Source organism: Canis lupus, chromosome 11 (genome assembly GCF_011100685.1).
Source record: "Canis lupus familiaris isolate Mischka breed German Shepherd chromosome 11, alternate assembly UU_Cfam_GSD_1.0, whole genome shotgun sequence".
In the NCBI taxonomy this organism is placed as follows: Eukaryota; Metazoa; Chordata; class Mammalia; order Carnivora; family Canidae; genus Canis; species Canis lupus.
This window is the reverse complement of record NC_049232.1, coordinates 55,355,737-55,379,443: the sequence shown is the minus strand read 5'-3', so window position 1 is coordinate 55,379,443 and position 23,707 is coordinate 55,355,737. Positions and strand designations below refer to the sequence as shown.

At 45.4% G+C, this 23,707-nt stretch overlaps 2 long non-coding RNA genes across 3 annotated transcripts in view; one reads left to right on the top strand and one right to left on the bottom strand.

Moving 5' to 3' along the window:
• The first annotated feature begins 191 nt into the window (after positions 1-191).
• Positions 192-23,707, top strand: part of LOC111098101 — a 31,405-nt gene continuing 7,889 nt past the window's right edge. The window contains exons 1-3 of one of the 2 annotated variants that reach the window (XR_005367032.1): positions 192-1,349; positions 5,634-5,727; positions 21,472-21,654. This is a non-coding gene — a long non-coding RNA (uncharacterized LOC111098101). Of the gene's footprint in view, positions 1,350-5,633; positions 5,728-16,764; positions 16,903-17,777; positions 17,912-21,471; positions 21,655-23,707 lie in introns of those variants that run through there. The other variant, XR_005367033.1, reaches the window with a different exon arrangement.
• LOC111098103 lies at positions 14,043-19,254 on the bottom strand. Its single transcript, XR_005367034.1, has 3 exons — positions 19,126-19,254; positions 18,423-18,575; positions 14,043-14,858 (listed from the first exon to the last, which is right to left on the bottom strand). It is a non-coding gene; the product is annotated as an uncharacterized LOC111098103 (long non-coding RNA).

Here is a 23,707-nt window from a genome sequence, read left to right as displayed (position 1 = left end):
ATATTCCATCATATACATAGACCACAGCTTCTTTATCCATTCATCTTTTGATGGGCATCGAGGCTCCTTCCACAGTTTGGCTATTGTGGACATGCCTGCTATAAACATTGAGGTGCAGGTGTCCCAGTGTTTCACTGCATCTGTATCTTTGGGGTAAATCCCCAGCAGTGCAATTGCTGGGTCGTAGGGTAGTTCTATTTTTTAACTCTTTGAGGAACCTCCACACAGTTTTCCAGAGTGGCTGCACCATTGCACATTCCTACCAACAGTGCAAGAGGGTTCCCCGTTCTAAATTTGATGTGATCTGTGGAAGCCTCCTGCTTTGTGGTCTCCAGATCTTAGGGAGTTTTTTTTCCCCCCAACAATATGGTGCTGCTGCTAGCACTATCCTTTGAAACCTGTGCGGCCTCTACAGGAAGGTGTGTGAATTCCACCTTCTGAGAGGTTTCCAGACTACCACCCCCACTAGCCAGTCTTAAGTAAAGGCCTTTCTTGGCCCTGAGGAAAGAGTCAGAAATCTGCTCCCTGCCTCCTTGGCTGTTCAAAGAGCACTTGCCACGATCTGGGCCTCAGAACCCCATGTGTACAGTAAAGAGGCTCTGCTCAGAGGTCTCCAGGGTTCCCTCAGCAGCTCCATCCCATGCCGTCAGGTTGTTAGGACAATAGGAGGGGATATTTTCTAGCCCAGCATTTTACAAACTGTTTAGGGAAACTTTACATTCTGTGAGATATTAATAGCATTCAGTAGAACAAAAGGTGGTGGTGAAAAGGGGGTTGTTCTGGACTTCAATATTTAGTTAAATTTAAATAAGAATCCTCAGGATGTTTAACATGTTAATTATACCTTGAATTTCCTCAAAGAAAAATGTGGTAGACAGATAAAAGTAGGCTCACAAAGTGGCTGAGAGCACCAGCTAGGTTTTGAATCCTAGTTCTGCTACTTTCTAGCTGTGTGACCATGGAGAAGTTCACTAGCCTCTTTGACCTGCAGCTTTAGCAGTGTTATGGGGCTGAAATGCAGCATTTCATGCAAAGTGCTGTGCCTGAAATACAAACACTCAGTACATGCGAGATCATTATAATATTGTCCATGTGGCTCTTTTGTGGAGGAATAGTTATAAGCATCTCTTAGGGTGCTGTTATTCCATGAGCACAGTTTGGGAAAATACTGATTGTTCTGCTTGTTTTGAGCACTATGCTGATTCGTCACCCTGACATTGAAAGATTCCTGTGAACACCTGCCCACCTCTTTATCCACTTGTGCTGATCACAGTGTCTTGGGGCATGATGGACATAGAGCTTGGACACTGAGTACAGGGGCCTGAAAACTCAGATGAGCCCAGAGAAGGGTGAGTAGGCTGGTGTGGTGGCAGCAGGGGCATCTGAGAGGTAATCGTAAAGGATGGCGCTGGAGAGGTGGGCTTGGGGAATGTTGTGGGAGGCCCCAAGGCCAGGATAAAGAATTGAGGCTTTACCCTGTGGTGACAGGGGATTGTGCTGGAGGTGTTTGGGCATGGGTGCTTGCTCCACAGTGCACAGAGGTACTGCATCCTGCTCTGCATTGTCTCACTTTCTCTGCCCTGGGCCTCCAGGGCACTTCTTGGAGGGCAACAGCATGAGCGGCTGAACCAGGAGGCAAGAGACACAGATAAGAGCATTGGCCTCCTCTCAGCCCTGGGTTCCCAGGACACAGCATTTTGCCTCTCCATGTCTCAACTTACACTTCTGTGAAATGGGAAGAATCACCATTCCTGAGCAGCCTAACCTATAGAGCTATAGTAAGGGTTCAATGAAATAAAATATTTCAACAAGCACCTTTGGTTGAGATCCCATTACATACCAGGCCCTGTGTTCAGGCTGGAAGAAGACAGAGAAGAACAATATTGATCTCTGCTCTGGAAAAGCTCACAATGTGCTGGCTACAGTACGGGCAAGATAAGTGGTATAGTCAAGTCAAACCCATGAAAGGGCCCTTCATCCATTGTGGAGGCTGGGAAGGCTACGAGAGGAGGGAGGCATTCAGGAAGGTTCTCCAGAGGGGGTGATGGCTCAGCTGAGTCCAGGTATCTGTGATAGTTAATGGATGAAGAAAGAAGAAGTTAAGGCTCCAGGGAGAGGAACAAAGGTATGAAAAAAGATATGGAGGAATGAAATGCCATGGTCTACATGGGCAAATAAGTAGCAAGTGGTATTATTAGGGCACTACATTTGAGCTATGGAAAAAGACTTAATGGACACTACTGGCAGGAGCAATGCTTCCATTTAAACAGTGAATATAGGGGATCCCTGGGTGGCTCAGCGGGTTGGCGCCTGCCTTTGGCCCAGGGCGCGGTCCTGGAGTCCCGGGATCGAGTCCCACGTCAGGCTCCTGGCATGGAGCCTGCTTCTCCCTCTGCTTGTGTCTCTGCCTCTCTCTCTCTCTGCCTCTCTCTCTCTCTATGTCTATCGTGAATAAATAAATAAAATCTTTTAAAAAATAAAAAAATAAACGGTGAATATAGTCTAAAGCTAAAGAAGCACAGCTCTAACTGGAGAATTTGGGGAATTAGCTAGTATAAAGCTTTGTTTGTGCCACCTGAAATTGTCCCATTGTCCCATGGGTCTCTATCCAGGTTATATCAGTGATGTTGGGCAGACTACAGGCCTTGAACGCCAGGCTGAGGGGTTTGCTCTGTAGCCTGCAGTCTAATGGAAGAATTAGCCATAAAAGCCAGGGGATTTAGAATGGAATCCTTGGCATTCTTTGCATGTGCAGGGCTGGCTAGGCAAGGAGGCTCCCAGAAGAAAAACAGAGAGACCTTTGCCCTCCACCTGCACTTAGGCAAAAAGTAGAATTAGGGTAAGGTTGGCTGAGTGATCTGGCTATTGTGCCTGCCCTTTAGGCTTCAGCATCCAATCTCCCATAGTGCAGGGGGCTTAAGGCATGCCGCTCAGGAGGCTAGATGGTAAGCCCTAGCCGCTGCCCGGGCTTTGGGGAGCTATTGCACGCAAATAAGCCTGAGCCATGGAATTAGTCCTGTTGTTACCCAGAGAAAGGAACTTGGCTGTCCTTCCTCAACTGGGAACACATGCTATCCAGCCTGCTGCCATTGGTGGGAGTGTCTCTCAATCTGCTCCAGGAGTACCCCTGAGCCTCCAAACCTGATAGATGAAATCTCCCATCTTGATGACCTCTGGGGTGGAAAGAAGCAAGGGCTGGAAGGCACAGGGCCAGACTCTGGCCCTAATCTACCGTGTAACCATGGGCAAGTCCATTCACCTTTTTGAGCTTCAGTTTGCTCATTTCCAGAGTGAAGAAAGTCCTCCGAGGGCAGATACAAGCATTAAATAAGAAATTGTGTTGGGAGGGCTTTGCAGTGGATGAGGTATCATTATCTTTATTAAAAGAGGCAAAAAGAGCAGAAAAGGACAATGAATGGAAATGAGAAAGCTGTCCTACCATTTGATCATCTTAAATTATTCCATAGTTTTATGGCATAATAAGGGTATTTTGGCTATGCTTTAAAAATTAACCTTATATCTTAAAGGCACATACTGAAATATTTATGGACAAAACTATATAACGTCTGAAGTATGCCTCAAAATAAGGAAAGGGTGCTGTGGGTGTGGGTAGGAATCAAACAAGATTGGCCAAAGTTGGTTGCTAAAGCTAGGTGATAGGTACATGGGGGTTCATTATGTTATTCTATCTATTTTTCTATATTTGAATTTTCCCATAGTAGAAAGTTAAAGAGCGTGGCATTTAGAGTCAAACTGACCTGTCTTCACCACTTAATAGCTGACCCAGGGAAAGTCACATCACCTCTCTGATCTCTCTACTCATCTATCAACAAGTGTACTAGTAATATTACCTGCTTATAGGGTTCTCACAGAGACCACATGTGATAATGGATGCAAAGTGTTTACCCACATGCCTGGCACACAGTAGGCATGTAATAAACCATGATTCCCTTCCCCTCTAGAGATCTTCATCAAACATCATCTGTCACCCCCCTGCCCTGCTGGGTGCAGCCAGACTCCCTGGACCAGGATCTGTCTCCATAGGTGGTGGAAGATGATCATGCCCCCAGGCTTTCTTCAGTGGTTGTTGAGCAATCAGCATGCTGAGCTCAGTTATGGGAGGCAAAGGGAGCTAAGGTGGTGTCCTCACCCCCTCTGGGAGGAAGGGAAATGACTGAGGGTAATGCATTTGGATTGAGCATTTTCTCTATTCTGGCCACAGAGCTTTACAACCACCCATATGAGGTCAGGACTTTCACTCAGAGAGGTTAAGAAACTTACAAGCAGTGGCACAGCTAGTAGGTGAAGAGGAAAGAAGGATGAAAGAAACAGTAGATAAGTATATAGGAGGATAGAAATAAAGTGACTCCAGAGGAATGGCAAGGAGATGGGAATCGTGTGAAAGAAGGAAAGGATAATGGGGAGAAAGAGGCACCAAAGGGAATGGAGTGGGGAGAAAGCACGGAAGCGGAGCAGTAATGGCCAGTCCTTCTCTTTTTCCTCCCGGTCCCTCAGCTGATGAAATGACTCCAATACTGTCAGCCTCTGGACACGAAGGGTGGGAGATGGGAAGCCAAACCTGTCCTCCCCTGGGGTCCCATTTTTCCCAGTAACCTGATGCTGGTCAGCACTGCAGGGCGGACAGCGCCCGGGGCCCCACCCCTGCTGGGCTGGCATCACCCTCACTCTTGGATCTCTCTTCCTCCTGCTAGGTCTGAGCTCTGCTATTAGCCCCGCCTCAACAACTCTCCTTTAAGAGACTCTTCTTAGTAGGTTTAGAACCTGGGAATCTGAAAGACCAGCAGGATGGGGGTGAGGTATGGTCTTTCACCAACCAGCCCTGGGTGGGTACTGGGGGCTTCCCAAGAAGTGTGAGAGAAAGACTGTTCCCACAAAGGCTCAGTGTGCTTGGAGATTTAAGACAGATGGGCATGAGGTCCTTGTAGAGCAATAGGAGGCATCTGCACTGAGTAAAACCTAGAGACTTGTTCTTGGAGCCTCACTGAAACCCAACCTGTTCACTCATCAGCTGTGTGACCTTGGGGAATCTAATCTCTTCACTTCTCTAGGCCTTGGTTTCTACATCTGTAAGTGCAGATTACACTCTCTGCCCTGCCTGGCTCTCAAGAGCCATTTGAGTGTATGTAAAATAATGGATGTAAAAGTACTTTGTGAACTTTGGCGCCCTGCATACACATGAGCTATCATTTCTGGGTGCCAGCCTGGGTGATGCTGAACTGTGTTTCTCTGTTAGGCTGCAGTTTTTATCCAGGGATTACACAGGAACTTCCACATGAGGATAGTTCCTTGATCTTCTTGAAGTCACTCTTGGTATTTTATCTCTTGCTTTGTTCAGTGTGTGAAGACACATTTGCTCAGTTGTTCTTAATATGTAATATGAGGGAAAGATGTGTATTTTTTTGAAGAACAGATGGGGTCCTTTTTATCAGAAAATGAAAATTATAAAATCCATCTAGATTCTCTTTTAGCCACAGCTACCAGGAAGCTCAGAGTAAAACTCAAGTTTAGTAATAACAATGTAGGTGGTTATTATACAGTTTTCTTTGTCTCCTTTTAACTTGATTTTAGTTTTGTTTGTTTGTTTGTTTGTTTGTTTGTTTTACTGCTTTCAGGCTGAGTTGATTCCACGTTGATCCAAAGACAAGAACCATGCTGACAAGCCTGAGCACTTCATTCCAGCCATCAAGAGTGACACTGAACAGAGAGGTAGGACATACTTTATATCTGTAGTTTCCTCAGGCTGCTGTAATCAAGTACCACAAACTTGGTAGCTCAAAACTATAGACATTTATTCTCTGATAGTTCTGGAGGCCAGATGTCCCAAATCAAGGTGTTGGCTTGGCTGCAGTTCCTCTGGACGATGTACAAATGTGTTCCTCGCCTCTTCCAACTTCTGGTGGCTGCCAGCATTCCTTGGCTTGTGTCTGCATCACTCCAATCTTGGCCTCTGTCTTCACATAACCTTTTCCTCTCTGTTTTCTGCTCCTCTGTTTGTGTAAAACTCCCTCTGGCTCTCTTTTATGTGCATGTGATTGCATGTAGGGCCTCCATGGATAATCCAGGGTAAGCACCTCCTCTCAAGATCCTTAACTTAATCATATCTTTTGCCAAATAAGGTAGTATTCACAGGTTCCAGAAATTAGGACACAGACATATCTTTGGGTCTGCCATTCAACCTACCACTGCATCTGAGAACCCTAAATACATAGACTCTTCCACTGTCTCTTGTTCATTGTATTATTTAATGGTTAGGAGCAATATTTCTGGGAATCTGACCTATGGGCTCCCATTCTAGCTCAGTTATTTACTGTGGGATGTTGGGCGAATTCCTTCATATTTCAGCACCTGAGTTTCCTGTCTGAAAAATTGAAAGTAGTATCTCCTTTGTAGGGTTGTAACAAAATACTCTGTGAAAATACATAGTATAGTACCTGGCACATAGTAAGTACTCAACAAATGTTAACTATTATTAGAGATGGTGGTTTTAGCATATGACTACAAATTCTTTCTTATTCCTTCCTTCAAGGGGTGGAGCTTGATTCTCCTCTCTTGGGTACTGACAGGACCTAGTGCCTCATTTCTAATGAACAAAATAAAGTGGAAATGACCATGTGTGATTCCAGAGACTAGGTCATAAAAGACGCTACAGCTTACTATTTGTTCTCTCTCAAATCACTTACTCTGGGGAAACCAGCTTGCAGGTCTCCAGACAACAGCCAGTAGTGAGTGAATTAGGAAGATGATCCTCCAATCCCAGTCAAGCCTTTGGATACCTGCAGCTCTGGCCAATACCTTGATTGTAATCTCATGACAGACTCTGAGCCAGACCACTCAGCTAAGCTGCTCTTAGATCTCTGACCCACAGAAGCTGTGAGATAACAAATGTTGTTTTAAGCCACTGAGCTTTAACATAATTTCTCACACAGTAACAGTTAACTAATGATTATTTATCTTTAAACATCAATTATCTATTGGTTGCCAAACAAGGGGAATTACAAGGATGGAGGAGTACCTGCCCTTATGGGGCATTTAGTCTGGTGAAATGTAAAGCAACATTTGGAATGAAGTATGAGACAGTGCCAATGTATTGTATTGCAAAGACAAGGTCGAAAAAATCTTTATTTATTCTGTAAAGGGGGCTGCTGATCTGGTGGGGCCCATCTAGAGCACTAGAATATAGGCTAACGTTCAGAATCCAACCAGTCTGAGAGTCTGTATATAACAGTATCTGGGGGGATTTTATGAAGGAAAAACTTTAGTCATTCTTCAGAATTGCACACTAGAGCTAAATATACACCTACCCTATGATCCAGCCATTCTGCTCTTGAATATATACCACAGAGAAATGTAGTTCACTATATATTCATGGCAGCATTATTCTTAATACCCCTAAACTAGAAACAACCTACTATACATAAATAAATTACAATATATTCACACAATGGAATGCTTCCCAGCAATAAAAAAGAACAAACTGCTAATATATGCAACAACATGAATACATCTCAAAGACGTTAGGTTGAGCAAAAGAAGTCAGACTTCAAAGGAACATACCCGTTTATACCAAGATCAAGATCTAGGACATTTGTAATACTTCACAAAAAATACCTCAATTAAAAAATTTTTAAGATAGGGGCAGCTAGGTGGCTCAGTCGGTTAAGCATTTGCCTTTGGCTCAGATCATGATCCTGCCTCTGGCTCCCTGCTCAGCAGGGAGTCTGCTTCTCCCTTTCCCCCGTTTGTGCTCTCTCTCCCTGTGCCAAATAAATAAATTCTTTAAAAAATTTTAAGATAAAATGAACCACTAAAAAAGAATAGGTGTATTATTAAACAAGAATTACATATTTTAAATATATTTATGCCTAAGTGTATATACAAGATACTATAAATTGATGGCTGTGACAAACATCTAGTTTCTTGTTGGAGGCTTAGCTATGTGACTAAAGCAACACTTCTTAAGCAGGGTATACTGGAGTACTGAAAAAATGAAAACTCAGTTTCAGCTGCAGTAAGCCCTGATGTGGTTGGAAGACTGGACTGGAGGGATTATGCACTGCCCTCACTGTGAGTGAATAAGCACAAGTAGCAAGGGGTCATTCTGACAAAGAATGACACACAGACCTCTGCTTTGTGAGTATGTAAGGGAATAAGCCTGAGCAGCCATCAGTTCTAGTAAATCGTGTCATAGTGTTGAGGGGCAAGCAAGCAAGCCCTGCAAACCTGGCAGTATGGTATAATCCCTTCAGGCATGCCTCTAGAAACCTTAGTATTTGACAGCGTGTCCCAATCTCCAAAGATCAAGAACAACTCAACTAAGGAAGGGCCTCCATTCAGGTCTGTTCTGGGCCTGTCTTGTCCCATGTCCACTTATCTTCCTCTGAACTCCTGTTCTATGCCACCTGCAGGAGGGTAATACTTTCTTGTCCCAGGCAGTTTATTAACATTTGAAGAACATCTCTGGGCATGTTGTAAGACATTACTCAAAGTTCCAGGGCAAGCCTCTGTTAATTGATTCCTAGAGAAGTCTGTGTCCTCTGTTGCCTCTCTAAGATCCCAGCCCTTTGCTTTCTGTGTCCATCTGGGGGTTACGTTCCTTGTCTACTATTGAAGCCGGGCTTCATTGTGTGACTTGCTTTGGCCAGTGGATGTTTGCAAATGTGGTGCAAGCAGAGACTTCATAAGCACTTGCACAATGGGGCTCGCCTTTTCTCTCGTCGCTGGGAACCTGAGTCCACCATGTAAACAAGTCCGGGTTAGCCTCCTGGAGGATAAGATCATGTTAAGAGAGATTCTAGCCATCCCAACTGTCCCAGATATCCCAGCTGAGGCTCTGCACATGTGAGTGAGGCCAGCCTAGACCAGAAGAACCATCCACCCAATATACAGATTTGTAGGAAATAATCAGTGATATTTTTGTTTTGTTTTATTTTAAGCTACTATGTTTTGGGGTGGTTTGTTATGCAGCACAAGCTGACAGATACAGAGAGGATGATGCCATTTAGTAAGCTCCTAAATTGGCTAGCCAACTGAAGAAGAGGTGGTGGTCTGGAAGGGAGACATTCCTGAGAAAAGAGACAGAATCCACAAAGGCACAGAGAGGTATGAAACATAGTGGCACATGTGGACACCTCATGCCCTGGTCTCATGGGAGAACAAGGATAGAGGTGGGAAATAATGAAGAATATAGCTAAAGAAGTAGGGGAGGTGGTGGCTAGGCCAGAAAGAGCCTTCTATATCAGGTTAAAGAATGTCCTGGAGTCCTGAAGTCTGTGGGGAAACCATTTAAGCAATAAAGGACATAAATAAATTTGCATCCTAAGTTTTTTTAAGATAATGTAAAAAAAATTTTTTTTTTTTACTAATTAGTATTTACTATATTCTAGATGCTTTCAATATGCATGGCAAAAAGTACCCAGGTACAGGGTGGAGAGTGTTTTGGAGGTGGTCAGGAAGTAACAGGCAGACCAGTGAAGGTGGCTACTGCAGGGATTTGGGGAAAGCAGATAAAAGCCTGAACTGAGGGAATGGCCACCAGAGATGGTTGAGGACAGGGCAGACAGGCGAGGTGTTCAGGAGACAGGGCTACCTAGTGACTGCATCAGAGGAGTGAGGAAGGAGGAGGAGTCTGGGATGACTGTTGAGAGTCTGGCTTAGGAGGCTATGGAGAATTTTGGAATCAGTGGCACTGGGGATTCTTGGTTTCATAAACCCAGCTCCCAAGAGCTGAAGAGAGCTTGATGACTAACTAATCCAATCCATTCTACCTCACTTACCACTTACCATGGACAATGCCCAAGCTGACTGTAGGTAGTCTAGGGCCAAACCGTTTTTTCTATGATTGAGGAATGACTTTTATTGCATTAAAAACTAGCACAGGGACACCTGGGTGGCTCAGTGGTTGAGCGTCTGACTTTGGCTCGGGTCATGATCTCAGGGTGCTGGGATCGAGTTCTGCATCAGGTTCCCTGCAGGGAGCCTGCTTCTCCCTCTGCCTCTCTCTCTGTGTCTCTCATGAATAAATGAATAAATATCTTAAAAAAAGAACTAGCACATAAGACCCCTAATTTCACAGATATTATTGCCTTAGCAAAAGAAGTTGTTCAATTTAAAAAGTAAGTTGATAAAAAGGAAAGCATTGCCAGTAATGGTACAGGTCTACACAGGTGTGGCTGAAATTAGGCATGAGTGAAGTTTAGGACACTCTGCATCACTGAGAGTACACATCTTTTCCACAGGATCCCAGAGAGTGCCTATCTCTTCAAGTGGCCAGGTGGGACAGACCGGTCTGATCTGGCTTCAGCCCTTGGGAGCTGAACATCTCTATCTTCAATTGCCTTCAAAGCTGAATGTAGCCTGTTCAGGTTAACAATTAGATGGTGGGGCAGCCCAGGGTGGCTCAGCAGTTTAGCGCCACCTTCAGCCCAGGGTGTGATCCTGGAGACCCAGGATCAAGTCCCATGACGGGTTCCCTGCATGGAGCCTGCTTCTCTCTCTGCCTGTGTCTCTGCCTATCCTGTGTCTCTCATGAATAAATAAGTAAAATCTTAAAAACAAACAAACAATTAGATGGTGGCCGTAAGAAAATAGAGAAAACGAACACGCCAGTTCCTCAGAGGCCTTCAGGAGCCTCTGGCTCAGGGAGATGAACTTGTCCTCACCCGCCTGCCTGCCGTCGGCAACCTACCTGCCTTTTGTACAGATGTTTGCTTTGTCCCAAGAAAAGACTCCTGCACTCAGGCTAAAGCCCTGTGTGTGGATGCGAGGACCTTGTCTTGGCGGACACTGTAAGGGATGGCACCCATCATGCCCCTGGAAGCCCCAAGCTACCCACTGTGCAGGTAAAGGGCAATTCCAGGCACCACAGGTGCAGCCTCTGGCTTGGCAGACGGGCAGATGAGCTCTGCAGCCCAGCAGCCTGCCTTAGCTACCGGGTGGTGGATTCCGGCCTGGACACAGCCTTTCCCTGTGGGCTGGGCCTCCCTTTGTGCACGTCCGCAACACAATGTGCATAATCCTGCAGACCTGCCCAGCAGAGGCGGGCGGGCAGGAGCCCGCTTGGCTTCCTGTCTTGCTGAATGGCTTGAATGGGCGCTGGGCCTACTCTTAATCCCCCAGCGGCTGACTGTCCCGGCAGGGGGGCAGGGGAGGAGGGAGTGGAGGGTAGCAGCTCTCACGTCTCCAGGCAGGAGACTGGCAGGGCCCTGCCCCAAGAATTTTGCCTACCTTTCTGGGGCAAGACAGGGGACCAGCAATGATCCTGCTTGCTGGCACCCTCTTGGGACCCTCTGCCTTTCTCCCAGCACTGTCCTTGGCCAGAATTGGGTATACTAGGGTTAAAAGCAGGGAGCTAATGGTTGAGGGGAAGAGCTTTGAGATCCCAGCACATCAGAACTGAAGCACCCCTAAGAATTCCATTCCCCCTCCCCATTTTACAGATAGGGTAAATGAGGCCCATATGGATAAGGGGTATGTCTGAAGTCACATAATGAGTAAATGGCAGATGTAAAATAAGAACCAAAGGCTCCTGATTTCAGTCAAATGACCTTTCCGGTAGTCTAGTAATGTTTTCCAAACTGTCCTGGAGCACCCCCAACTTCTGGGGGCGGGGGGCGGGGCGGTATTTAGTGCTCCTGACGAGGAGAATTGCATGGTCAGATATACCAGGAAATGCTGTACATGCGAAAGCATGTCAAGAAGCAGAGTCTCTGAGAAGTCCTGCAGTATGTAAGCTTGGAACTCTTTCTAAACTTACTTGGCGGTGCAGTTCTTTGTTCACAAGGCATCTTTTCTCACATAGAATAGTACTCTGCAGCAACCAGCCTACAAATCCTGCACTAGTCCCTGCTGTCAACTCTTCAGAAGTGATTATGAACATGGTGAGGATATTTCTGTTTAACCTCCCTGGAGTTTATCCCACATGGAGGCCTAATGGGCAGCATCTCATTTTAGATTCAGAGGCAACCGATGTTTATCGAGTTTCTTATTACCAGGTGCCTTCCTCCTCGCTGATCTCTGTCAGCCCTGTTGGATGGCTCATAGAACCTCAACTTTGCAATCATGGAAACGGAGGCACGTGGTACTGAGTAAGTTGCTTAAAGTCACTCAGCTGACAGCAAAATAGGATTTCAGGTCAAGGTCTGTGTGGTCCTGTGTGGTCCTGTGTGATAGGCAGGGCAGGGATTCCATTCCCATCTGCACTGATCTTGAAAATCTGTGCATTTGATCTTCGGCCAATATTCCCCTCTCCCGTTTTCATAATTTTTTATAATAAGCAAAAAACATCCCTAGGAATAAAAGAAAAAAAGCCTGGTTTTGTTCCTCATTGTGCCACCCTAGACAAGACCAACAAGACCCCAATTCTTGATGCACTGTGACCTTGGACAAGACCTCGTCTTCTCCCCAGGTCTCATCTCCTCCTCCTTACAATGGGAGGATTGGACAAGGCACTTGGTCCCTCTGGGTCTCTCCTGCTCAGCATTCTGTAATCCCATGATTCTGGCCCTCAGACCCAGACACAGATCATCCTGTGGGGTCAGTCCGGGAACAAAGTGACACGAGGCTGGGCTCATCGGTGGCACAGGGACAGACCAGTGCCTGCATGAGAAAGCAGGGCAAGTGCCAACTCCCTCCTGGCCTCTTATCAGGGCCATGGGAAACTGTCACCCAGAGCTCAGGGATGGAGTCAGCCTTGCATGGTGCTGGTTCTCAGTAGCATGACTTGTGACACCCTCACAGGCAATGACCTCCTTAGTGGGTGGTGGAGAAACTTGTAGGACTGGTGAGGGTGGGAGCCAGGAGAGGGGCAGGCGGGTAGGAAGGAGGCAATGTGGCAATTCTAGAACTGACTTGGATTTACTTTTTATGGGCTGCATTTGTCATTATTTAGCCAGAAGGTCCTCTCTCTCGCTCTTTTTTTTTTTAAGATTTTATTTATTTATTCATGAGAGAGAGAGACAGATAGACAGAGATACAGGCAGAGGGAGAAGCAGGCTCCATGCAGGGACTCGATCCAGGGTCTCCAGGGTCACACCCTGGGCCGAAGGCAGCGCTAAACTGCTGAGCCACCCGGGCTGCCCGGTCCACTTTCTTTTTAAAAGAAGGTGATTGGCTTAGTTTGGCAAATTCTAAGGCAAAGATTCAAGTAGAAGTAGTTTATTTGGGAGAGGATCCCAGGAAATGCTGCCAGAGAGCATGGAAGTAAAGCAGGGCAAGGAGAGAACACAATGAATGGCATGTTATCATGCAAGTGACCCCTGTTGGGCAACTGGATCTGGACCATGCTGGGGAACCAGTGTGGTACATGTTTTCAGCCTCGGTGTTAAGCCACCTTAACACCAAGGCAAGGCAGCTGGAGTATATATCTCCAACTTGGATGTCAGAGTATCAGTCACTGGTTAAGGATTGTTTCCAGGGAAGGGGCTGTCAATTCCCAGCATGTCTCACCTGCCCTGGGAAGGACCAACAGGGAGAGCTCCAGGCAGAGTGGCAGGTGCTGAGGGCCCCAAGTGTCTGCCACAGAGGGTTGTGAGCCAGAAGCTGAGACGCCTACACTTGAGGAGGGGTCGAAGCACCTCTGCAAACTGCAGGGGGCTGTGGTGGGGTAGGAAGGCCGGGTAAGTCATTGCCCTCTCGGAGCTTCAGGTTTCTCATTCGGCAGATGGGAATGGAATCCCTGCCTTGCCTATCACACACAGGACCAAATCCTAAATTACAAAAAGATGATGAGTATATACTCATCCATCTCCAATCCATTCTCCCTGCCTGCGTGCCCCAATACCACATACCACTTCTCATTCACTTCAGCTAGGATTGTCAGCATTTTGGTCCTCTCGGCACCTGTACAGCCCTCCTGCCCATCCTGGCCATCAACACCTATCCCCATTAGGATAGGAAAGGACTTTAGATTCTGAAATTACGATATTCAGGTTCAAGAGGGAGCAGAGTTATATGGGCCTGGGAAACAAGAGGTCTGGGTGAAAATCTCAGTTCATTCATTTATTCACTTAATATTTATTGAGGACCTACCACACCCACAGGTTGATGGTAGTTGGTAAAGAAGACACTGTTCCCAAAGGAACTCTGTGTCCTTGGGTAGGTAGGCCCCTTGCCTTCCATTGGCTTGTCTCCTCACCTATGAAATGGGCCAGGTGGACCCTGAGGTCCCTTCCAATCCTGTTATATTTTGCTTTAACCACAGCACCCCCAATCTCCATGAGATCTGCAGCCTTGTATCCAGGAGGCATGTAGGAGGCCAGGGTTCAGTTGTGCCTGGAGACAGTAGGCAGGGGCAGGAAAAGATCCACGATGAGCCCTCCAGTGAGACTGTCACCGAGCCGGGGCTTTGCTTGCTATGAGCGCTGCGTAAGCTCTGCAAACAGCAGCTGAAGATGGTGGATTTGGGCAGCATTAAGCTGTATTAAGTCGAGCTGTTTCTACAAAGAGTATGTTTTAGGATAAACCTGGCACCAAAGGCACACTAAGAGGATGTAACACCTGTAAGAAGTGGCTTCATGCCATTCCCAGAATCTAGCACAGAGAACTGTTCCCCTTCTACACCCACAAGACTCCCTGGAAAGAAACTGGCAGAGCATCCCCATCCTCTTTCTTCTAAGAGCACTTTCCTGGCGCCCTAGATACATGACTGATAAGCCAATCAGAGGACTCCATCCTCCTGGCTACTGTGATTGAGGTGATCATGTGACCCAAGCCAGGCAATTTAGGGTCCTTTCTTGGGATTTTTTTTTTTAGCTGATGAGAATGAATCCTTTCCCGATGGGTGATGGAGATGTGAGCCTGGAGTTGTTGGGAGCCATGTCCTCATCCACAGGGAAGCCTGCCTGTGGAAGGAAGGAATGAAGCCAACAGTTAGAGATGAAAAGCTGAGAAGAGAGTGTCTTTGGGTTTAAGCTCCTGGTCCCAGACCTCCCTCCCTAAGGCCAGCTCCACCCCTGCCCTTCTTGGTTACTTAAACCAATAAAACGCCTTCTTAAGCTTTATTAAGAAATAAAACTTCTTTACTTGAGTTTTATTTCTATCACCCCAAAACAGAACCCAAATGAGAACAATACCTTCCATTCATTGAGCTTACTGTGCGCTAGGAACATTTCACTGCATCACCCAACATAATCCTGTACATGGATGGCCACATGGGCCATGATTATTATGACCATTTTATAGCTGAGGAAGCTGTGAGGCAGGAGGTTGAGGGACTTACCTAAGATCACTCAGCTGTCAACAAGTGGCCAAGTAAGGATTTGAAACCAGTGCTGGCTAACACGGGAAGCCATGTGCTTGCTTCTTTGGCCAGAGTGCTTATTCACAGTGTGTCCCCTGAAACCCCTCTGATTCCCACCCTCTGGGTGACTGCCTTCAAGACAGACACAACTTCCATGACTTGGCCTTTTGTGTCTTGGCTTCTGGGTTGCATTTGTATTGCAATAAAAGTTGCCCCATAGGAATTTTTCAACCATGTGGGCTTATGATGGCTCTTAGCTGCTTAGCAGGTTAGAGTCAGTCTCTACATTTGACCTCTTCTCATACCTTCACTGACTGAGAAAAAAAAATTTTTTACATCCTTTGGAATGTGAGATATTTCTGGTCTTGTCAAATCCTAGCCTTAAAAACTTCAACCAGTGTTATCTCCAAAAGCTCTGAGAGGTGAAATGATTTCCCTAGGTCACCCAGCTTTTCAGGCAGAGCAGAATTTGGAGCCCAATTCTTGGTTTAACTTATTCCCTTTCTGACAGATTTCTGGGTCCCTATAGCTCTCAGGGTTTCAAGCCCTCTGTCACCAGACCCCTGTATCCAGTCACAGATGACACTGATATTGGAGCTAGCACTGGTAGAGAGTGGTGCAGAGAACCTTACCTTTCTGCTTTTACCCAGCCAGATCTTGAGTTTCCCTCATTAAAACATTCCAAGGGATCTGGAGATAAGGCTGTGGGCAGGGAGGTGGGGTAGAGTAATTGCCCTACCCTGCAATGACAGAGGGTTCCCCCAAAGCCAGTGTAGACTGGTGGGGGCATGGGAGAGCTCAGGGCTGACCTTGGCACTGTCAGTGAATCACCAGGCAACCTTGAATATGATCATCACCACCTACTCCGCTTCTAAGAAAAAAATAATAACAACCCCTCTTAATTGAGCAGTTCTGTACGTGCAGACACTCATAATCACCCAATGGAGTAGGTCCTATAGTCACCTCACCTGGCAGATGGGGAGCCTGAGGCATAAAGCTGTGAAATCACACGACCAAGGCATGACACACCAGCAAGCAGCAGAACTGGGATTTGAGCCCCGGCAGTCTGGTTCCAGAGTCCATTCTATTAACTACCTCACTATAGCATCTCCTCCTCCCCACTTTTTTTGGCTAAAACAACAAAATTATTATTGCAGAGTCCTGGAAGTTAGAAGTGCAAAATCAATATCATCTTTCTTTTGAATTATCCATCAGGGTGTTCTTTGCAATCCATTCCCGATTTAATGAAGAGGATGAAGAGCACACAAGACAACATGATTCCGAGGCTGAAATTACTAATTTTGTATTAAACTAAAACTAGAGTAAACTTATCTAATCGCATTTAAAAGGCAGCCCACATGGCTTATTAATTTTTATTTTTATTTATTTATTTTTTAAAGATTTTATTTATTTATTCATGAGAGACACAGAGAGAGAGTGAGAGAGCCAGAGACACAGGCAGAGGGAGAAGCAGGCCCCATGCAAGGACCCCGACGTGGGACTCGACGTGGGACTCGACCCCAGGACTCCAGGATCATGCCTCGGGCGCAAGGCAGGCACTAAACCACTGAGCCACTCAGGGATCCCAGCTTATTAATTTTTAAAAGGGAAGAAAAACCCTGTTCTTTGCCATTCGCGCGGATTGGGTGAGCATTATCCCAGCAGGGTCTTTCTAGTTCTTTACAGTTTGTACAACCAGCTTCAATGTCTGTGAACTCAAAGGCTCCTCTGGTCAGGCAAAGAGTTTGTCTCCCATTTTACTGATGAGGAACCTGGGGGAAACACTTGCTAAGTGTGTACGGGTGCACATGTGTTTGTGAGTGTGTGCCCATACGCTTGCCTCTGTGTGTGTGTGTGTGTGTGTGTGTGTGTGTTTCGGGGTGCATATGCAAGAAGGGCCGGGAGTGCCCCTGCAGGCCTGGATCCCCGCCGCGAGAGGAGCTAGTCAGTTTCGATGCTTGGAGGGGAGGGTTCCGGCCCACTGCCCGTGTATGGAGTCACTCAGACTTAGCTAAGTACACAGCAGCCAGGAGCCTGTGTTGCAGCCGCTGAAATCAGAGGGCAGCACAAAAATGTAGGTGTAGCTCCCACCCTCCTCCCCCCCTTTCCCCTCTTCTCCTGCCTCCCACAGGGCGGAACTGCCTGGAATAGGCCTGGCCCAGCCTACGAGTCTATACACGCAGCATCCAGGAACCACGGCAGGGTGGCTCTGGGGCACATGTGAAAACATGCACCCTGCTCCACATGCATGCATGTACATGCAGATGTGCACATATGGCTTTCTAGGAGGTATACTTGGGAAAGCTGCAGGGCTCTGGGTTCTGGGCTGGCTCAGCCTTGGACTCTTTGGTGTCCTCTGACTCTTCCCTTCTCTAAGCTTTGACCCTCCATCTGTCAAATGGCATGATGATGTCTACCTCCCAGAGCTGTTACAGGTATCCAAAATAAGACGACAGGATCTGAGAACCCTAGGTCTGAGGGAGCCCTGCAAGGCAATTAGCCTAATGCTTGCATTTCACAGACTGGGATACTGGGCCCCAGAGAGGGAGAGGGAATCGCCCAGATCACAAAGCAAGTCACACGGCCTCCTGACTCTCGGGACCAATGCACCAATCCCAAGGCTTGGCCATGAAAAGAGCAAAAGTGCTGTCCAAGGTGAGTTCTTGCTCCTACATCTGAACATCCATGGAGATGTGATTTTGAGATCAAAATACTTTGTAAATACCACTTACTAACACAAACCCACCTGTACTTTGCTGGGGGGGGGGGTGTCCTTCTTTGTGTGATGTTAGCTCAGACAGGCAAACAAAAGACTATGAATCTCAGTTTGCTTAACATCTTTGATTTGCTTTATGGCTGCAAGTTCCTACTAAGCTTTTACATATTTGCTGGGCTCTTGGTTGACCCTATTATCAATCCAGCTTTTCCTAAAAGATAAATTCTAACATAGATGGAGAGTCAGAGGAGCCAGGTTTTAGGGCCACTGGGAGTGTTTGCCCAACTCCCTGACCCTCCACTTAGCCATTTATAAACGGCCAGGCTTGCATTCATCTGGTGTGTTTTTTTCTGCCCGCGCCTGCCTTGGCCCCTGGGCCCCCCAAACTCCACTTCCTCACCCAGACTCTTACTTTGCCCTCTGTACGTGGCTGTCCATATACACGCCTACCTGTCTGTCAGGGCAGATATTCCTTGGGGCAGGAACTGAAACCCCAGGGCTCCTCAGGATCCCATCTCCAGTTGCTGCTCAGGAAACGTGTGTCCAATGGAAGGGCTCTTAGGTGAATTTGGAGTTCCAGCATGCAGGTCACAGAGGAAGAACCTAAAGAAAGTAGGTAAGGCATTGGGAAAGTCAAGATTCCTTTCTCCATTGCTTCTGCCACAGCCTGTGTACTATTCCAGACAAAGTGACAGGACTTCCTGAGTGACTGAGATTCTCTTAATAATAATTATATCCATTTATTCAGCACATTCCACGTGCCAAATACTTCATATAAGTGTTAGCTCTCATCCTAACATCAGCTTGAAACCCATTTTCAAGATTGGGACCTGAGGTTCAGAAACCTCCATTTATTTTATTCAAGGTGAGGAGCTAGGATTTGACCTCAGGTCTATCTGGTTCCCAAGGCCACGCTCACTCTGATAACACAGGCATCTTCTAGAACACTGATACTCTCAGGAAACTTGGGGCTAAGGGGTTTCCCTCTGCAAGACTTTTTCCTTATTGTAGACAAAGGGAGGGTGGGACCCTGTCTCCTTATGGACTCCTCTTCATCTCCCTGATCTCGGTTTTCCCATGGGTGCAGTGAGGAAAGGGGTCAGATCCACCCAAATTTATTGGTAATTCCGATAAGCCATTCTACATTCATTACTTGGGCTTTTAGCAGTGAAGACGAGGAGGAAGTGGCCAGGGAGAGAACCGAGTTATAACTGGGGTTCTCAGAATGGGACACAGAGGGATACAGGCTGCCTGGGTTGGTGATAATTCACTTCACTGGTCCCCATGGAAACATGGAAGCCAGGAATGTGTGACACCTTCATGAGCAGTGGAATCATGGGGATACTTGTTAAAATGAAGATTCCTGGGTCCTGCTGTTGGAGAAATCAAGGCAATAGATTTGGGGCAGAGGCAGGGTTGTGCATTTTTAACAAGTGCTCCAGATGATTCTGGGACAGAAGTTCAGGAGCCACTGCCTGAGAGATCTGGGTTCTAGGATTTTTCTAAGTTTGAACACTAGGGCCCAGGAGAGCTTATAGAGAATACTACTGTGAGTTACAGCCCCTGATCCGTTTGACATAGTCACACATGATAAAATATTTTTATATCCTACCTTGACCCAACTAAGATTTTAAATAATATAGGGAAAAATATACTCAGAATCTAAAAATTGGAAGTTTATTAGTACTTTCATGTGTATAAGAAATGCGTGTTTCTACTAAAAGATATTTATAAGAATGTTCATAGCAACATTGTTTAAGATAATTATACATAGGTAACAACCTAAGTGTCTTGCACAGTAGGATGGATAAATAAATTGCAATGTCTTTGTACCATGGACAACTGTGTAGAGAGAAGGAAGCTAGATACAAAAGAATACATATTGTATGATTCATTTATAAGAACTGCAAAAACTTATGCATGGAAAATGAATCATGGATGATACCTCTGAGGGGTATTGATGGGGAGAGGCAGGACATCTTCTGTGCTCTGGTAATGTTCTCTATGTTGATCCATAGGCAGAGACATGGGTATATGTATTTTTTTTTCTTTTAAAGATTTATTTCTTTATTTTAGAGAGACAGAGACAGAGAGAGAGAGAGCATGTGCATGTGGTGAGTGGGGAGGAGCAGAGGGAGAGGAAGAAGCAGACACCCTGCTGAGCAGGGAGCCTTACTTGGGGCTCAATATCAGGACCCTGAGATCAGGACCTGAGCTGAAATAAAAAATTGGATGCTTAACTGACTGTGCCACGCAGGTGCCCCTCCATATTTGTATTTGTAAAAATTCATCAAGCTATACACATAATCTGTAGTCACTTTACTGTGTATCATATTTCAATTTTTAAAAAATGTTAAGAAAAATAATAGTAAGTAGTGGAAATCTCAGCATTCTCCAAAATGCTACCAGTTGCTGAAAGACACCTCCACCCTGTAAATCCATACACTTGGAAACAAAAGCACACTGGTAAATGTCGGATCTCTTCAATATTGCCAAAGCAGTGCTTGGAGGGAAGTTTGTAGCTTGAGCTAGCCTTGCTATTGAAAGAGAAAAATTTTTAAAAGAAGGAGTGAGATCACTGAACTTTTGATCCAAGAAGCTATAAAAAGAATGAAATAAATCCAGAGGAAGTAGAAGGATGAAATTAGAAATGAGTGAAAAAGAAACAACCAAAGCAAACAATACACGAGTACAGATGGTCAACACAGAAGCCAATTCTTTGAAAAACTGGTAATATAAACTAACTTCTGGACTAATTAAGGGAAATCATAAGATACAAACAACATCAGGACACCTGGGTGGCTCAATGGTTGAGCATCTGCCTTCGGCTCAGGTTGTGATCCTGGGGCCCTGAGATGGAGTCCTGCAGAGAGCCTGCTTCTCCCTCTGCCTGTGTCTCTGCCTCTTTCTGTTTCTTATGAATCAATAAATAAAATCTTTTAAAAAATGCAAACAACATCAAGAACAAAAATAAGGGTAGGAGTTGCAGGAGGAATCTGACTATAGACACAGAAATTTAAAACTATATTAGAAAGTTAAGTAGTGAGGAAACCATAGTAGCATGTGACTTATGGATAATATGCAATACTCTAAATTCCACACACCTTTCCCGTTAGTGCTATTCCTTATAAACTCCACTGTCAGTTTTTCTAATTCTGTTGCCAGCAATAGCATTGCAAAACCAAACTAGGAACAAATGTTTGGTTACTATAAGATGCAGCAGAGAGGTCGCTCATGTGTGGAGTGAAGCTCTTGATCAATGTTGACTGGTATTTTCATTTACGCTATAAGTAAGACAAAATGAAATAATGAAGACATACAATGGAACTTCACGTATTCATCAGTAACAAAGATACCTTGTCTGCTAAGCAGGTAATAGTTTTCAAGTACTGGAAGAGTTTCCTCATATTTCGATGCTATTCATAATATAAAGAAAACCTGTGAACATGGCAGACTAAGTTTAGTCTGCGTTATTAATATTTTCTCCACCACTTTTCAGAAGTCCAGGGTCTAAATGCTTGACCGTTGACAAAACATTAAGCCAAGTTCTGATTTGTAGCATTTGCCCATTTCTGTGATGCAAGTACTCCCATCACCGCCAGTTTCAAGCTGCTGACATGGTGCCATTGAATGTGGAGTTGAGAAGAGATGCACATGATTCTGTAGTATTATCACCACACAGGTACAGTAAACAGCCTCAAAGGCATAGGTAATAGTAAGATCAAGCCAAGTAATTAGGATGTGATGAATTTTGCCTATTACCGTTGCTTCAAATATTAATCAGATTATAAGTTTATGGCATTTATTTTTATTAATGGCTGTGTCTAAGCACCAACATGCAAGATTCCTGGCAATTTAACAGTCATCCCTTTACGAACTAGCACACACTGGCTCCAGCTGCATGTCCCTGTCCTGCTTCAAGGTCCAAATACCACTTCCTCTTTGATGCTTTCCCTGATCGCTTCAGGCAGAGGCCAGCTCTCCCTCCGCTGTGCTCTGTGAGGGCAGACACCACATCTGACCTGCCTCTGTTCCTCAGGGCCTGTCACTGAGCAGACTTTGTTGTTTAGAAAGCATGTGCCAAAGCCATGGTTGAACCAGCCCTTTCCACCTCCAGCCCCTCATGGCTTCTGTGACATGGCCCTCCCAGTGCATGGTCATCAGCTTTTCTACTCTGCCATTTCAGATACTCCTTCAGGCTATGTGGAAACTGTAGGGACAGGTTCTCCACAGCAGAGCCAGCCACTTGGCCTCAGTTTCCCTGCCTGTAAAATACAAAGGAAAGAGAGGATGGAAAGAATAAAAGCACAGTGATATTCCTTGCACTCTCATTTACTTAGGGAAATAAGGCTGTGAGATCTTGGAAGTGGTTTATACATGCAACTTAGTGTCTTGTCTCATTGACATCGTAAACAATTTCCCATGTTCCTGTATAGTTTTCCACTTTTTGTGGAAATTTTCCACTTTTTGTGGATGTTAAATGTTATGTTATTTGATTAGAATACACTTTATCTTTCCTTTATTTTGAGACATTATATAGTTCTTGGTTTTCTGGAATAAGTTTTACCTTACCCTTACCAGCATCGAGTGTTTTCAGTTCAGAAAATCCATACTAACTTAAACATCATAGATTTTATTGTTCTTTAATGTCCTTCTGTTTTAATCCCTAGTGCTATTGGACATTTTTCTGTCAACTCTTCTACTAGCTGTCTCTGCACTATTAAATAGAGAGCACAGATCACAATGCAACTTGATTCTTAGTGGTGTTGAGTCATTACCAACACCGAGGCCTTCTGGAATGTGTAGGCTTTTGACCCCTGACTGTGATTTTGAGTGAATACAGCTGTCATTTATACTCTTTCGGACATTTCTCCTGTCAGGCTGTTAAATACTGCTTTTTTGCTAGGGTCAGTGGGCCAACTTCTTGAGGCTTTGTTTGCTTCTACTCTGAGAAACCAGACACAATAATGACGCTTGTTAGAACTGCCTAGAAGAAAATACATTGGGCATTAGAGCCTGGTTGCTTCATTATGAGGAAAGTATATGGGTTTATGTCATCTGGTATGTCCACCCAGGGGCCTTATAAGTTTGTATCCTAACTCTCGGCTGGTGTCAGGGTGTCTGAGAATGTTGGATCAGTGATACTGAGAAAGGGAAGTGATTGCATTTGGCTTTATAAAAATTGAGCTGGTAAAACAAATGTGGATAAAATACTTTTATGTGTGCGTTGAGCTTGACAAGTTATGAAGCCCTCTAGAGATGTTGTAGATCCTCACAGTACCATTATGGGGTATGTATGGCTTTTCTACTTTATGAAAACAAGGATGCTCAGACCTGACAAGATTGTACATCTTACCCAATATCCCTCAGCTAGTGTGTGGCAGGGTTGGCCATGGAACTGGGGCTCTGGACCATTGCTTCCTAGCTAGATGCGAGGTCTGCGTGACTGGAGCTTCTGTGTGTCTGGCTCCTTCACATGTTTGCTCATGTTCAGAATGCAGGATGTGGGGTAATTGCCTTTAAGTACAATAAAGGAGAAACAAATGGGTGAGCTCACAAGGTCTTTTGTTTGAGATGGTACCTGTTTATCTAACTGACTCTCCCCAAATCATTAATAACATCTTTGTAGCCAGGAGACGGGCCACCCTGTATCTGAGACACATGCGTCTCTCTTTGGGGTTCATAAAGTCATGGTTCAACCATTCTGGTGCCTTGTGTTGGACAAATTCAAGAAG